The sequence below is a fragment of the Gopherus flavomarginatus genome, chromosome 11, assembly GCF_025201925.1.
Source record: "Gopherus flavomarginatus isolate rGopFla2 chromosome 11, rGopFla2.mat.asm, whole genome shotgun sequence".
In the NCBI taxonomy this organism is placed as follows: Eukaryota; Metazoa; Chordata; order Testudines; family Testudinidae; genus Gopherus; species Gopherus flavomarginatus.
Window position 1 is genome coordinate 25,469,623 of NC_066627.1, and position 16,770 is coordinate 25,486,392.

Sequence of the window (16,770 nt, forward strand, 5' to 3'; positions counted from 1 at the left end):
TGACTCTCAGCCAGCCAGTAAAACAGAAGGTTTATTGGACAACAGGAACACAGGTTACAGCAGGGCTTGCAGGCACAGTCAGGACCCCTCCACCGAGTCCTTCTGGGCTTTCAGGGTGCTTGGATCCTAGCTAGGATACCCTGAATTCCGCCCACACAGCCCCAAGCCCAAACTCAAACTGCTTCCCTCCTGCCACTCCCTTCCTTTGTTCCCCTTCCCGGGCAAAGGTGTTTGACCTTTCCCCTCCCTTACCTAGCTCAGGTTACAGGCTCTGGCATCGTCCATCCCCTAAAGTCCTCCCCTGCTCTCCCACTCCCCACACAGACAGTCCCTACTGCATCACATCTCTCCCCCCTTCGAGACTGAACTGAGCGGGGTCACTCTGCCCAGTGACCTGGGGAAGTTCAGGGTCCCCTCTCCGGGACAACGCATCCGCTGTCAGGTTGGCACTTCCCTTCACATGGACCACGTCCATGTCATAGTCCTGCAGGAGCAGGCTCCACCTCAGGAGCTTGGCGTTGGCTCCTTTCATCTGGTGCAGCCAGGTCAGGGGAGAGTGGTCGGTGTACACGGTGAAGTGTCGCCCAAAGAGATATGGCTCTAGCTTCTTAAGGGCCCACACCATGGCCAGGCATTCCTTCTCGATGGCCGCGTAGCTTTGTTCCCGGGGTAGCAGCTTCTTACTCAGGTACACGATGGGGTGTCTCTCCCCCTTTTCATCCTCCTGCATTAACACCGCCCCCAGTCCCGTATCTGAGGCATCAGTGAACACCATAAAGGGTTTGTCAAAATTTGGGTTTGCTAGAACTGGGCCACTAACCAGAGCCTCCTTCAGCGCCCGGAAAGCCTCCTGGCACTGCTCAGTCCAGATCACCTTGTCTGGCTTCCCCTTCTTGCATAGTTCAGTGATGGGGCCGGCTATGGCACTAAAGTGGGGCACGAACCTTCGATAGTACCCCGCCATCCCAATAAAGGCCTGGACCTGCTTTTTGGTTTGGGGAGCAGGCCAGTCTCTGATCACCTCCACCTTGGCTGGTTCCGGCTTCAGGCAGCCGCTCCCCACCCGATGGCCCAGGTAAGATACTTCAGCCATCCCCACCTTGCACTTCTCAGCCTTTACTGTTAACCCAGCCTTTCGGAGTCGGTCTAGGACTTGTTTAACCTGGGACATGTGGTCCTCCCAGGTCTGGCTGAAGACGCAGATGTCATCAATATACGCCACGGCAAAACTCTCCATCCCCCTCAGTAGCTGATCCACCAGGCGCTGGAAGGTGGCCGGCGCTCCCTTGAGGCCGAAGGGCAGGGTCAGAAACTCATAGAGCCCCAGAGGGGTGATAAAGGCCGATTTCAGCCTGGCATCTGCGTCCAGCGGCACTTGCCAGTAGCCTTTGGTAAGATCCATAGTGGTGAGGTACCGAGCACCTCCCAGCTTGTCTAGGAGCTCGTCAGGCCTGGGCATAGGGTAGGCATCCGATACGGTGATGGCATTGAGCTTTCGATAGTCCACACAGAACCGGATTGACCCATCCTTCTTGGGGACTAGCACCACTGGCGAGGCCCAAGGGCTGGAAGACGGCTGGATCACCCCCAAAGCCAGCATGTCCCTGACCTCTCTTTCAAGATCCTGGGCAGTTTTACCAGTGACCCGAAAAGGGGAGCATCTTATAGGGGGATGTGACCCAGTCTCCACCCGGTGGACAGTCAAATTAGTGCGTCCAGGCTGGTTGGAAAACAGCTGTCGGTATAGATGCAGCACCGCTCTGATCTCAGCGTGCTGGCCCGGGGTCAGTTGCTCAGAGACGGGAATCGCCTCCAGGGGGGAACCAGCTTTTGTCCCAGGGAATAGATCCACTAAGGGGTCATCTCCCTGCCCCTCCCAATGTCCACACACGGCCAACACCACATTCCCCCTGTCATAGTATGGTTTCATCATGTTCACATGGTACACCCGACGGTGATGTGCCCGGTTTGACAGCTCCACCACATAGTTTACCTCATTCAGTTGCTTGATAACCTTGAAGGGCCCTTCCCAGGCGGCCTGGAGTTTGTTTCTCCTCACGGGGATGAGAACCATCACCTGATCCCCGGTGGCGAAGGTACGGGCTCGTGCTGTGCGGTCATACCAGACCTTCTGCCTCCTCTGGGCTCGGGCCAGATTCTCCCTGGCCAGGCCCATGAGCTCGGCCAGTCTTTCCCGGAAGGTCAGGACATACTCCACCACTGACTCTCCCTCGGGAGCGGCCTTCCCCTCCCATTCGTCCCTCATCAGGTCTAGGGGCCCCCTCACCCGCCTTCCATACAACAGTTCGAAAGGTGAAAACCCGGTAGATTCCTGGGGTACCTCCCTGTACGCAAACAGCAGGTGAGGTAAGTACTTGTCCCAATCTTGCGGATGCTGGTTCATAAATGTTTTTAGCATCATCTTCAGCGTCCCGTTGAACCTTTCTACCAGCCCGTTGGACTGGGGGTGATACGCTGAGGCCCAGTTGTGCTGGACCCCACATTTCTGCCATAAGGACTGGAGCAGGGCCGACATGAAGTTGGACCCCTGGTCCGTTAAGACCTCCTTGGGGAACCCCACCCGGCTGAAAATTGTCAGCAGCGCATCTGCCACTGTGTCTGCTTCGATAGAGGACAAGGCCACCGCCTCGGGGTAGCGAGTGGCAAAATCCACCACCACCAGGATGTATTTCTTCCCTGACCGGGTCGTCTTGCTGAGAGGTCCCACTATGTCCATGGCCACCTTCTGGAAAGGTTCTTCTATGATGGGTAAAGGCCTCAAAGCCGCTTTCCCCTTGTCCCGGGCCTTCCCCACCCTCTGGCAGGGGTCACAGGATTGGCAGTACTGTCGGACATGGGTAAAGACCCCAGGCCAGTAAAAGTTCTGTAGCAGCCTCTGCCTGGTGCGCCGGATTCCCTGGTGCCCTGCGAGAGGGATGTCATGGGCCAGGTACAACAGCTTGTGACGGAACTTCTGGGGAACCACCAGCTGCCTCCTGATCCCCCATGACTCTACTTCCCCTGGGGGAGCCCATTCTCGGTACAGGAACCCCTTCTCCCACAGGAACCTCTCCTTGCAACCTCTCCTCATGGTCTGTACCGCACTAAGGTCAGCCCGGTCCCTGTGCTTCCGCAAGGAGGGATCTTTCTGCAACTCGGCCTGGAACTCAGCAGCTGGGACAGGAATGGGGACCGGCTCTCTCTTGCTGGCTGGGTCTGAGGCCGCAGCCTCTCTGCACCGTGCCCCTGGGCGTTCCCCGCTCCCTGAGTTAGGGTCCTGCACCTCAGGTCGAGTACCTTCCCCGTTGTCGGGGAGCAGTGCCATTTGCTGACTCTGACTACGAGTCACGACCAGGGCACTCTGGGTGTTACTAGGCCAGTCCTCAAGGTCCCCTCCCATTAACACGTCAGTGGGCAAATATTGGTGTACCCCCACATCCTTGGGGCCCTCCTTGGCCCCCCATTTCAGGTGTACCCTTGCCACGGGTACCTTGAATGGGGTCCCGCCCACGCCCATCAGGGTCAGGTAGGTGTCGGGCACCATCCGATCTGAGGCCACCACCTCGGGCCGGGCCAGCGTCACCTCTGCGCCCGTGTCCCAGTACCCAGTGACCTTCCTCCCATCCACTTCCAGGGAAACAATGCACTCCTTCCGGAGGGGCAGCCCCGCGCCCACCCGGTAAACCAAAAACCCAGAACCGGGAGCATCCACAGGTGGTATGTTGCCAACCCCCCTTTCCTGGGAATGTAGCCCCTCCTCCGATTGGGTTTTTACCCAGTCCACCCTCTGCGGGTTGGGTCTGCTTGGTCTGTCCCTGAGCTTGGGGCACTGGGCCCGTATGTGACCTCGTTGGCCACAGCGATAGCAGCCCATATCTCGTGGGTCCCCTTGAGTGGGTCGGAGGGACCTGCCGCTGGATGTTCCCCTTTTGGGGGGGTTCTCCATAGGCCCCTTTTGGGAGGTCCCATGATGACTCTCTCTCTGCGTTGAGGCAGGCCTGCTCCTTCGAGACTCCTCCCTGCCATCCCCTGCCCGACTGTCCACAAATTGGTCGGCCAGCTGGCCTGCGTGCTGCGGGTTCTCCGGCTTCTGGTCCATCAACCACAGCCTCAGGTCGGACGGGCACTGCTCGTACAGGTGCTCCAGTATGAATAGGTCAAGCAGGTCCTCTTTAGTTTGGGCCCCAGCTGTCCACTTGCGAGCATACCCCTGCGCCCGGTTGACCAGTTGTAGGTATGTGACCTCACGGGTTTTACGCTGGCTCCGGAACTTTTTCCGGTACATCTCAGGAGTCAGCCCAAACTCGCGGAACAGGGCCTGTTTGAACCGTTCGTAGTCCCCTGCCTCCGCCCCTTTCAGTCGGCTGTACACCTCCACCGCTGTGGAGTCCAGCAAGGGGGTGAGAACTGCGATCCTGTCTGCAGGGTCAACCCTGTGCAGCTCGCAGGCATTCTCAAAGGCCGTCAGGAAGGTATCTATGTCCTCCCCCTCCTTACGCCGGGGCAGCAAGTGCTTATCAAAGCTCTTTGTAGGCTTGGGTCCCCCCTCACTCACCGCAGCTGGAGCCTCACTGCTCCTCAGCCGGGCCAGGTCCAGCTCATGTTTACGCTGTTTCTCCTTCTCCTCCCACTCACGCTGGCGCTGGTTCTCCTCATGTTTACGCTGGTTCTCCTCATGTTTACGCTGGTTCTCCTCATGTTTACGCTGGTTCTCCTCATGTTCACGCCTCTTTAACTCGAGCTCCTCCCGTCTCAGCTCCCTTTCATATTCCAGCTGCATCCGCTCCACGGATGCCGAGCGTTGCCGGGAGGATCCCCTGCTGGGGGGTGGGCTTCGCCGGGCAGATCCCCTGCTGGCCGGGGGTGTCACGGTGCCCTCGGTATACACTGGGCTCCTCCCCGCCCTTCCTCTAGGCCTAGGAAGGGGGGGTCTCGGGAAGCCCTCGTCCGCCGGCTGACCACTCCCAGCGGGGACAGACACTGGTGCCTGCGCTGCATCTGCTCGGCTGCTTCCCTCAGAGACAGGGCTCCGTTCATTCATGCGGTCTCCCTGCTCCAGCTGTGCAATCAGCTGGTCCTTGCTGAGCCTCCCTGGGTGCAGCCCCCTCTGCTTGCACAGCTCCACCAGGTCACACTTGCGCCGCTTGGCATACATCTTCCTGCTGACCACTCACAGGCTGGGGTGCTCGCCGCTCCCCACGGTTTCCAGGGGGACCCCTAGTGCACCAGCCCTTCTTGAGGTCACCACCTCTCTGCCAGGGTCGAGCTGCAGACTCCTCCGCCCCTGGGACCGCTCGCTGCAATCCCCCGGGGGACCCTGTTACTGCAAAGTCCTTCTCACTGGGCACACACTCCCAGGGGTTAACCACCCCTTCGTTTTACTGCTCCCCAGTCACTTACTGCAGGAAGCGCCGTCCACGGGGTGCAGTATATCCCACCGCTGCCACCAGTTGTCACGGAGTGTGGGGAGTCCGGCCCTGCACCCCTCTTCCTGGGACCCACAGTGACTCTCAGCCAGCCAGTAAAACAGAAGGTTTATTGGACAACAGGAACACAGGTTACAGCAGGGCTTGCAGGCACAGTCAGGACCCCTCCACCGAGTCCTTCTGGGCTTTCAGGGTGCTTGGATCCTAGCTAGGATACCCTGAATTCCGCCCACACAGCCCCAAGCCCAAACTCAAACTGCTTCCCTCCTGCCACTCCCTTCCTTTGTTCCCCTTCCCGGGCAAAGGTGTTTGACCTTTCCCCTCCCTTACCTAGCTCAGGTTACAGGCTCTGGCATCGTCCATCCCCTAAAGTCCTCCCCTGCTCTCCCACTCCCCACACAGACAGTCCCTACTGCATCACAACTGCACAGAAGAGTTGTAAAAGAATCCACATGGGCAGAGCCTTCTTGACAAGAGCCCTGCTGAAGTCAATGGGAATTCACAACGGCATAAATCCACTGGTGGAATGGGGCCTTAAACTGTTTATTATTGTGAAAGGAGCCAGAGAAGCTTAAACCCAGAGCAAGTCAAAACAAAAACCATTTTACTCCAAAGTTTTCAGTTTTCGATGAAAAACTCAAAACAAACATTTTAGGTTCAAATTGCAATTTTCATGTTGTTTTTTGGATTTTCAGATCTTGCCTCTCCGCCCTCCCCTTATAAGCTTCAGAGGGGGGTGCATGCCTAAGGAGCTGAGCATTACTTTGGCTTTAGCCTTTCTACTGTTGGTTAGTGGCTAGTCAGAGATCTTGCATGTAATTGCAGCTGGGTGAGTCCCCACCTGTGTGTATGCTGGTGGAAGTGTAAGACCGGGAGCGTGTGTGCAGCTTGTCACAGCAGTATAGCGTGAGAGGGAGCCTAGGTTGGTGGGTCAGAGGGCTCGGTGGTACCACAGTTCCAGCTGGTGACCCGGGGGGAGCCCATCGCAGCCAGTTCTCAGGATTTTATCACAAGAATCATGATATTTTGTATTTTTTCTTAAAGCTGTAGCTGCTGGAGTGAATTGGTTGCATGAGAATATTAGTTTTCAATTTGAAATAAGTAAATGTCTAGCCCTCACGGTTGGTTAGCGAGAAGAACCTGAAAATGTGCCCCCTGTGTTTCCTAAAGACTCAGAAAGGCGTATAAACAGAACTGAAAGTTTATCAATTTTTATAGAATCTCATGATTTGGGTGGGTGGGTGAGGTGGCTCATTCATGATTTGTGAATGTGTGGGTCTGGTAATTCTGGGTTCAGGCGGTAGTACTCAGTTTCCATTTACTGACAGTCCGTCTGTGGTGACTAATTCAAAAAGATGAGACATCTAATGGCCTCGCCAATTAATTTGCTTTAATAATCGACTTATTTAGAATAAAATGTCCCTTTCAGACCACCTCATCGCTACAGAAGAGCTCATTAGGTGGCTATCAGTGGAAGTTTTTCCATTGACTTTAATGGCCTTTGGACCAGGCCCCAGGTGGAGATCTTGCTCTGCGAGCAGCTCAATTTCAAAAACATCCTCAGCACGTATGGAGGGTTATCTATTCTCACAAACAAGTTATGGTGTGACTGATAGAGCCTCTGCCTCCAAGACCTCAAGGGTGTGCCCAAGTCTTATTCTTCTGGTAGGTCCTGATCTACAAACCATCTATCCACGTTTGAAGGGTCTGAAACTGTCCACTATCTTCATTCTTGGGCTGGGTAACCTGCAGAAGTGATAAACTCCCTCCTCTGCAGCTAGCACCCTGACAGAATAATAGTCATTTCCATCTTCTTATTAAACTTAGGGTAACATTCATTCTGTGAATCTCTAAGGGCCTGACCCAAAGTCCATTGAAGTCAATGGAGTCTTTCTGTTGACTTCATATCAGGCCCTAAAATACTGAGACCAATCTCACTGGTAGCTATTTCACTTGCCACGTGTGAAGTTCCACAGTTAGCAGGCTCCTCTAATGCTCTAATTAATGGCTTTGTCCTTTTAGTTCTCAACCCTAGAATACATTAATTTTCCCTGCTGCAGATTCCTACTGGCATGCAGGAGAATATTTATTGTAATTGTTTTTGTATACATAGGCGCTGACTTTTGGTATGGTGAGTGGGTGCTTTTGAAGTGTGTGTGTGTCAAGGGGGTGGGGTTGCCAGCTTTCTTCTGGCACAAAACTGAACACCCTAGCCCCACCCTTTCCCCAAGCCCACACCCCCACCTGCTCACTACGTTCCCCCTCCCTCGGTGGTTTGCTCTCCCCCACCCTCACTCACTTTCACTGGGCTGGGGCGGGGCTTGAGGTATGGGACGGGGCAAAGGCTCTAAATGGGGGTGCGGCCTATGGGATGGGGCCATAAATGAGGGATTCAGGGTGTGGGAGAGGGTTCTGGGCTGGAGCAGAGGGTTGGGGTGCAGGAGGGGGTGAGGGCTCTGAGGTGGGGCTGAGATGAGGAGCTTGCAGTGCAGGAAGGGGCACCAGGTTGGGGGGTGGGGCCTAGGGATTCAGAATATGGGAGGGGGCTGTGGGTTGAGGCAGGGGGTTGGGGTGTGGGAGGGGGTACAAGCTCTGGGCTGGGGCCAAGGATGATGGCCTTGGGGTGCAGGAGGGAGCTCCACATTAGGGAGGCTCAGGGCTTGGGGTTGGCATGCAGGAGGGATACGGGCTTTTGGATGAGGGTGTGGACTTTGGGGTGGGGCCGGGATGAGGGGTTTGGGGTGCAGGAGGGGACTCTGAGTTTGGGAGGGCTCAGGGCTGAGGGTTGGAGTACAGGAGGGAGTATGGGCCCTGGGATGTGGGTGCAGACTCTGGGGTGGGGCCGGGGATGAGGGGTTTGGGGCGCAGGTGAGGGCTGCGAGTTTGGAAGCGCTCAGTGCTGGGGTAGGGGGTTGGGACATGGGCTAACCTTGGGCGGCTCCCGGTCAGGAATGGAAATTGGGTGTCTATCTCCCATAGACCTCTTTGAAAATCCCAGAGTCTTGGCTCTGTGCGTCTTGTCATGAGTTTTCTGAATGCAGCAGTGAGGAAAGGTGCAATGCTATGTATGCAACTCCAGAACTGGCAGAACATTAGGCAGGTGCATCAAACCATTACAGCCAATTTTAATCCTAAGTGATAGGACTGACTTTATGAGAAAGAGAAGAAGGTACAGGCTAGTGGTCTGAGCAAAGAACTGAGCCAGGGTCTCTTAAATTCTAATAATGCTGACACTGACTCTCTTGGCCTTGGTCAAATCACTTAGCCTGTTTTTTTCATTTTCAGATGGGAATAGTAATACCAGCCCACCTTGCAGGAGTGCTGTGAGAATCAGATAGTGGCATAGATATTCTCCTGCAAGGAGATTCACCCAGCACAGGATCAAGGAGGCTATTTGATTCTGATGGTTCATCTGCACCACTGCTGGACCGAAAAGTAGGTTATGTCAGCCTAGGGCTTGCCCTAATTGGACTGGCTGGACATGCTCCCAAAGGGACTGTATGACAGCTGGGGATTGCCATGAAAGTGGCTTTCCTCATACGAAAGTTCTGCAACCACTGCTCGTCATCCCAGAACTGCATGACAATGTGATCCCACCAGTCAGTGCTTGTTTCCCGAGCCCCAAAGCGGCATTCCACTGTGATTAGTATGTCCGTGAATGCCACAAACAATCCCGTATCATATGCGTTACATGAGTCGAAATCATCGTCGGACTCTTCACGGTCACTTTGTAGCTTAAGGAGTAACTCAACTGCAATTCATGACTTGCTGGCGAGACCCATCAGCATATTCCTCACAAGTTCAGGATCCTTCCTGCAGACCAAAAGGGAAGACAGAGTGTGTAGTATAAAAATGTTGAAAGATGGCGCCAAATGTGGACGGAAGCAAAGAGATTGCTGGGATGTGAAACGATGCATCACGGGGCATTGGGACCGGACCCAGAAAGCCCCGCATCTCTCCACCCCCTTCCCACATGCCACAGCTCCAAAATGGAAAGAGGTCCTCTGCGGGAAAGCTGCCTATAATGCACCACTCCCAATGCTGCTGCTGCAAGTGCCCCAACTGACAATGTGAACCCATGGCAGCGCTTTCCCTGCTGCGGTCTCCGAGGGCTGGTTTAACTCACAGTGCTCTACATCTGCAAGTGTAGCCAGGCCCTCAGATATCCGTGTTTTCTCTTGTTGAATGTCATGCAAACGTTGGCTCAGAAATGATATCTTAACTGCAGCTAAGCAATACATTGGCGTCAATAGACTTCTTGGAGGGGCAGGGGGGCACTGGAGGGCCGGTACTATTTAGCGTGGGTAAATGTATCCCAGTCTGCTCCATTATTAGCACATATCTGTGATTATTTTTTTTCATACCAATACATCCCGAAGCTTCTGTTTGAAAACACAAAACACCGTTTCCCTAGGCTACCAAGTCAAAGTTTCAGTTACAGGTCACATGGGCAAACATTTGATTAGTCACTTATCCAGTTTATAAAAATGGCATATAATTCAAATAGCATATGTAAGGTTAAAAGTCCAATTGCTGATTTAGTAGCCATATTATTACCCTGTCAGCAAAATTAATGTTCTATTTGCAAAAAGCACCCATTCAATCTTCCCATCTATAGAAGCAGGTTGGGATATATTCTGAGCCTCCTGACAACTGAGAAGTGCAGTGTACGTCAGCTTCTGTCACCAGTGCAAGCAGAACAGGCACTTTCAAAGATTGTCTTCCCTTAAAAATAACGTGTGAAATGTCCCTATTACCAAGTTACAAGTGCAGCAACAGAGAGATAGGAAAAACAGTTCAGAGATGCATTTGCAGTGGGTAATGTGAGCTACAAAATTAGCTTCTTTTAAACTAGGCTTTGATACTTTTTAAAGAGGTCAGTTTTAATGGAGATGGATTGTAATTGATAAGATCAGCAAGTAAAAACAGTACACAGAGATGTGCAATAACACCTAGCAACTTTCATCTTATAGCACTTTAAAAAGATTGGACCAGACTTGCTCCTGCCTTCTAACCCTTCCATGTTGCTTTAATGGCAGAGATGGCCAGCTGTGAATTTCTCTGGTGGGGGAGCTCTCAGCAGGTATTAAGCCAGTGTATTCAGTCACTGCATGAATCATTCTCCCCAGTCCTGGCATGGGGCCAGGATGGGGGTAGGGAGGAGGCAGAGGAGGAGGTGAGCGGGACGGGGAGTTTGGCTGCTGGTGGGTGCACAGCACCCACTAATTTTTCCTTGTGGGTGCTCCAGCCCCGGAGCACCCATGGAGTCGGTGCCTATGTTGCTGCCTAGTAATTTCATTGCATGACTCCTTGTTTTATGTGAAGGAGTAAATAACACTTCCTTATTCACTTTCTCCACAATGTCCATGATTTCATAGACTTCTATCATATCCCTTTTTAGTTATCTCTTTTCCAAGCTGAAAAGTCCCAGTCTTTTTAATCACTCTTCCATATCCCTAATCATTTTTGTTCCCCTTCTTTGCACCTTTTCCAATTCTAATATCTTTTTTTGAGATGGGGTGACCAGATCTGCATGGAGTATTCAAGGCATGAGTGTATCATAGATTTATAAACTGTCATTCTGATAAATATTGTTGTCTTATCTATCTCTTTCCTAATGGTTCCTAATATTCTGCTAGCTTTTTGGACTGCCGCTACACATTGCTTAGGGATAGAAAGCTCCCATCACCTACAGGGGAAGTGTCCTGGTCTTTCCTGCTTCTTCTTCCTCCAGAGCCAGACCCAGGTTGCCTGACCTCAGAGCCACTACTATATATAATGACTCTAGCTCAGTCTTCTGATTACCTACCTGCCAAGGGCAGGGGCCTTTTTAGCCTGGTTTCCATGTTGAGTTCTGTGGTGGATGGTTCCTGATGCAAAGAGCAGCCCTGCAGCTGGTAAGTGTTAATAAATGAAAAGAAAAGGAAGAGGGGAAAGAAGAGAAGTCGGGACAGAAAGAATGCCTTTGGCCCACTCCCATATTAGAAAACAAGAAAGAAGAAACTGGCCTTTTTGCAGAGCCCCCACCATGCTAACCAACCCCTCCAATGAATTATCAAACCCACGTTCAAGGCAGAACAGAGACTGCCACAATTTTGTTTGGTGGGCTAGAGCCCTCTGAGAAAGCACAGCATTCTCTCCTTCTCTGAGCAAATGTACTGCCTCCAGGGAAAACTATCAACTGAGAGAAAGTGATCTAGGCCTTCAAGTCCTTAAATGCCTGGGCTGACAGAGGACATCTGTTTTCCTGAGGACACACTGGCTAAGGAAGGCATCTTGAATTACTTCACCATACTCCTCCTGCATTATCAGCACTGCCCCAAATCTTGCTGCTGATGGATCCATGGGGGGATGGAATTGGTGGTTAAAATCTAGGCTCTTGTTCATAAGCTTTTCTGTGGTTCTTATCATGGTTGTATATTAGCAGGTCACAAATGTTAATGAATTTATCCCTGTGAGAGATGTAAGTGTTACTATCCCATAGGAAAAGCACACCCTGCTGGAATACTCATGGAGGAACTAAGTAAACAATTCTCAGAGAGACACCCACAGGACTCTATGCGCTTCCATGTCCTGTGTGACTCCCCCAGATGACTTTGGGCTTGATCTTGTTCCAAATGAAGGCAACATTAAAACCCCCATGGACCTCAAATTTGAAGTTATCTCAACTCCTTTGTCCCTTCCCTTTGGCCAGCTTCTCCCATGAGACTGGCAACTTCATTCCCACAGGCACAATCTCTTCTGCGACGTGTGCAGCACGGCCTCTGTCCTTTCCTGGCGGCAGGTCTTGCTGTTTCACTAAGTGGCAGGGAGTTACAGAAGTATTGACACTTACACCTTCTAACCCCTGTTACCATCTCATCATAGCTTTGCTTTGATATTTCTTCCAGTGGAAATGGAGGATTTTAAATGAAAGGTCCACAGGGTGACACAAAGGCCTTTTCGTTCAAACGAGTTTTCAGTCGTCTAGTTAATAGCTGAACCAAGCATTCCAGCAAGGTGCTGGCCTTCTGTAGGAATGAGCCTTCCTTTCAAGCCGTCCTCCTTAACTACCTGAACACAGCACAAGTATCAAAGGAGTGACCTGATCTGAAGAGACACTGTTCGGCACTCAGGCTGCCAGTTGCTCAGTCAAAAGGCCTCAGCAAATCTACCACCATGATCCATGACTGTCAGGATTGGATCCGACTGATGTTGTGTTTGATTGCTGCAGTTTGAAGAGGCTTTTTCTGGACAAAGCAACTGTGCCATTTAAAACATTTGGAGCCAATGCATGGAAGCATCCCGAGCACCCAGCGATGTGGAGGGAGCAGCTCTGACTGAGAGAGACTCTGAAGTTATTTGTCAGCTTTGCTGGATGGATGAAGAGGCGTTGGTCCTTCACCACTTCTGAAAGGGTTATTTGGTAGTGGCTGTGGGGAGGGTCACTAAAAATATTTGGGCTGGTGAGTGACACATTCAGGTGCCCAGTTCTGTAGTTCTGATTGAAGTAAAGTCCAATTCAGCTCAACGAGAGGGCATCAGGATCTGGACCAAGAAAAGTAAAGGTATTTTATCACCAAATTCAACTGGAAAATTGGAAGTACCTGAAGTTTTTTAAGGTAAGTGTAAGATTTGTCAGAATTTGGAAACACACTGCTGAATATCAAGCCTTCGCTACATGGCTCAGCTTTCCCCTGCTCCTGCACGCAGATAACATAGCGAGAAAGGAAAGGACTGCTGTAGCCTCTGTGGTGTTGAATAGCACAACACATATTAAAAAAAAGCCCAAGATAGAGACTCCTCTTTGGATTCTATCCCCCTCTCTGTTACTGCCCTGCTGGGTGATCCTAGGCAAGTAATTTCTCCTTTCTGTGCCTTTGTTTCCTCTCTCACCTTTTGTCTGTCTGGTCTGGATAGATTGTGACTCTTTGTGGCAGGGATTGTACCACAGGTATGTGGAGCACCTAGTATAGTGGGGAAGTATTCTCATCTGGGGCCTCTGGGCACTACTGTAATTAATAACCACATCCTATAGGCCATGTACTCAATCAGAAGGATTGCTGTTGCATCAATTAATAGCAGCAAAGAGTCCTGTGGCACCTTATAGACTAACAGACGTTAAGGTGGCACAGGACTCTTTGCTGCTTTTACAGATCCAGACTAACATGGCTACCCCTCTGATACTTGACATCAATTAATAGACATTAAATCTAAAATGTTTATGGTTTAGCCCCCAGTGCTGCAAAGAATCTGCTCCACTGGAGTCCCATTGAAGTCTGTGGGACTCTGCATGGGTTGAAGGATCTGCCGGGGGTGCAGAAGGAGATAGCTTCTTGTCAAACTGTCTTAAATGATCTATCTTGATTATCACTACAAAAGTTTTTTTTTCTCCTGCTGACAACAGTTCATCTTAATTAATTAGCCTCTTAGAGTTGGTTGGGCAACTCCCACCTTTTCATGTTCTCTGTATATATTATATATCTCCTCACTATATGTTCCATTCTATGCGTCCGATGAAGTAGGCTGTAGCCCACGAAAGCTTGTTAGTTAAGCTTTGTTAGTCTCTAAGGTGCCACAAGTACAGAGATTTCCAAGGCTTCCTGCTTCTGGACTGCCCAGAAACATCATATCATCAGCCTCTCTTGGGATTCTACATCACTTTCATTTCTGCCTTCTCCCCAAACCCCCAACAAAAAAGAAATCAGGAAGTGTGGAGAAACATGAAATTAAACAAAATATACCCCACCCCCAATCTTTCAGAATCAGTTCAACTTTGGGGTGAAGGTATGGCTCAATCCTCTAACTGCACAAGTTGGGGCACCCCAAGAACCTTCTCCCACAGGGCCTATGGAACAGGAGAAGCATTCAGTCCAGTGTTGCTAGACATAGTTGCAGATCTCAGTTCCCTGCTATTGCTGCCAGGCTGGACAATGAAATGTGGGTGACTTTTCCTAAGCAATTTTTGCTATGCGGAGCTCCCAAGTGGAATGTGTTCTACACAGCCTGGGGACACAGCACCAACTTCCTCTGTGTAAATCTCTCATCTAGAAGATGAGAGCTCTTGGCTCTGCTTATAGTCACGGATGGTGCACACAATCAAGATGTTCCTTTTTCATCCTCCACTTTCAGAAGCTTCAATTTGCAGCACCACCTTGGGGAGATGCTTTTCATGGAGGATATGTCCATCAATAGCTATTAGACAGGATGGGCAGGATTGCAACCTCATGCTCTGAGTGTCTCTAACCTCTGTTTGCCAGAAGCTGGGAGTGGATGACAGGGGATGGATCACTTAATTATTGCCTGTTCTATTCATTCCCTCTGAAGCCCCTGGCACTGGCCACTGTTGGAGGACAGGATACTGGGCTAGATGGACCATTGCTCTGATCTGGTATGGCCGTTCTTATGTTCTTGCCTGACGGGGAATGTTTTCCCATGGGTGCATGGTGATTTAACAGCAGGGCGGTTGCAACACTGCAATGAAAGAAGACCCAGGTGCCTTTTACTACCATTCTGTGGAAATTGAGCAGCTTCCGGAAGAGATAATCCCAAGCACTGAGGCAGGCTGAAGAAAGCTGTTTGCTAAAGCAAAACAGCTGCGTACAAAGACAGGGAAGAGCTTGTGACTTTCACGCCACTTATTTAGCCTCCCTCCCTTTCTCAGTCTCTTGTTTTGTTTCTGTTGTGTTACTCAGATTTGCCCGACCTTGACTCTGGTGCCTGCTGACATCTGTACAGGGAATATGCTGCTTCCCTCACAACCTAAGAGAATTAGGGCCTTGCCAAAGCTGGTGTTGCATTACAAGCATTTGCAATGGGAACACTTTCACTTCAGCTGTTGCTGGTTTAAAATAAGCAGGCCAGCTGTATCTGTGCCCAGCAGCATCTTGGCCTGAGAAGGTTCTGATTCTATTCCCAGCAGAATTGTGAAAAAGAGCTAAGCTTAGATATCATTTATCACAGGTTTTATGGACCTCTTAAAGCTGCATGAAAAAAAGTACTTTCCATAGTCAAGGCAGTGTATTTTATTATGCTCATCCAACAGCATAACCTTAACTTAATTCCAGGTTAATGGATCTTAGGGTAGCTCTGGAAGAATAAAAATTACCAGTGAGCAAAAGGAATCCTAAATCTACATTCCTTAAGACAATTAAAGTGGTACAACCTTAGATTTGACCTCAGGAACAGAGTCATACAAGCAAAAGCAGTCTGAGCTGCAAGCTTCTTTGAGAAGCCCAGTGGGCTGTCCCTTGCATGTTTGTCTTTCACTCTGTAAAAAGAGCACTCTCAGTTACGTCACTGTGACAGACATCAGCTCCAGCATCTAGTATGTTACAGACTTGTACTAACATTGTCCTACAGAAAAGAAATACATCACTGTGTTTGCCATAAAAAGTTACTTTTGAAAAAGGTTTCCTGAGCAATTTTTTAATGGAAAACACCTTGATGCGTCTAAACAAGGCCTCTTGGAGATGCAGCATGCTTTAGTGTAGAGGGCACTGAACTGGGAGTCAGGAGAAACTGTGATCTGTTCTCAGCTCTGCCCCTGAGCTGCTGTGACCTTGGACAAGTCTCTTCACCTCCCTGACTATGTCTAACCTGTATAGCAAATCCAAGTCTGTGGGACCCACACTTGCAAGTCTGGTCTTTCTAGGCTCATGCTTGAGCATCCATACCACATTGTGTTTCCTTATCTCACTTGCCAGCTTTTCAAGGTAGGAATTCTCTTACCATGTGTACGCACTGTGCCTTTAGTAATGCCCTGTTCCTGGTCAGGTTGTCAGGAGCAAAGATTAGCCAAACACCTCTGGACCTACATCCATGCATTGGCTTCTACAGTTGGAGCTAAAAGGCCCCTCTCAATTAGCCAAGACTGTAGCAGGCTCAACCTCTGTGCGGCCCAGTCACCAGTATAGGAGGCTATGTCTGCACTGCAAGCTAGGGGGCGTGATTCCCCTGCTCATGCACACATACTCATGCTAGTTTGATGAGAGCTAGTGCAAGTACAAATAGCAGTGTAGCTGTGGTAGCACTGGTAGTGGCAGCAGAGGAACAGCTGAGCCATGCTGAGTGCATATCCATCAGTTTCAGGCAGGATATATCCAGTATGACTCAGCCATGCGTTCTTTGCTGCTACTGCAGATACCCTGCTATGTATACTCATGCTACCTTGATTTTCTTTCCACTGCCACCTTTTTTTAAGGTGACAATACTTTTGAGATAAGATTTTTTTATTTGTAGGGTGGATTGAATAGTCAAAAACTGAGTTACAAATGGTTCACTGTTTCATGGGACTGTCATTTATGTTATGAGTATATGGACAATTGCCAGCTATTTGTGAAAATGTCCCTGAATCCCAGAAGTT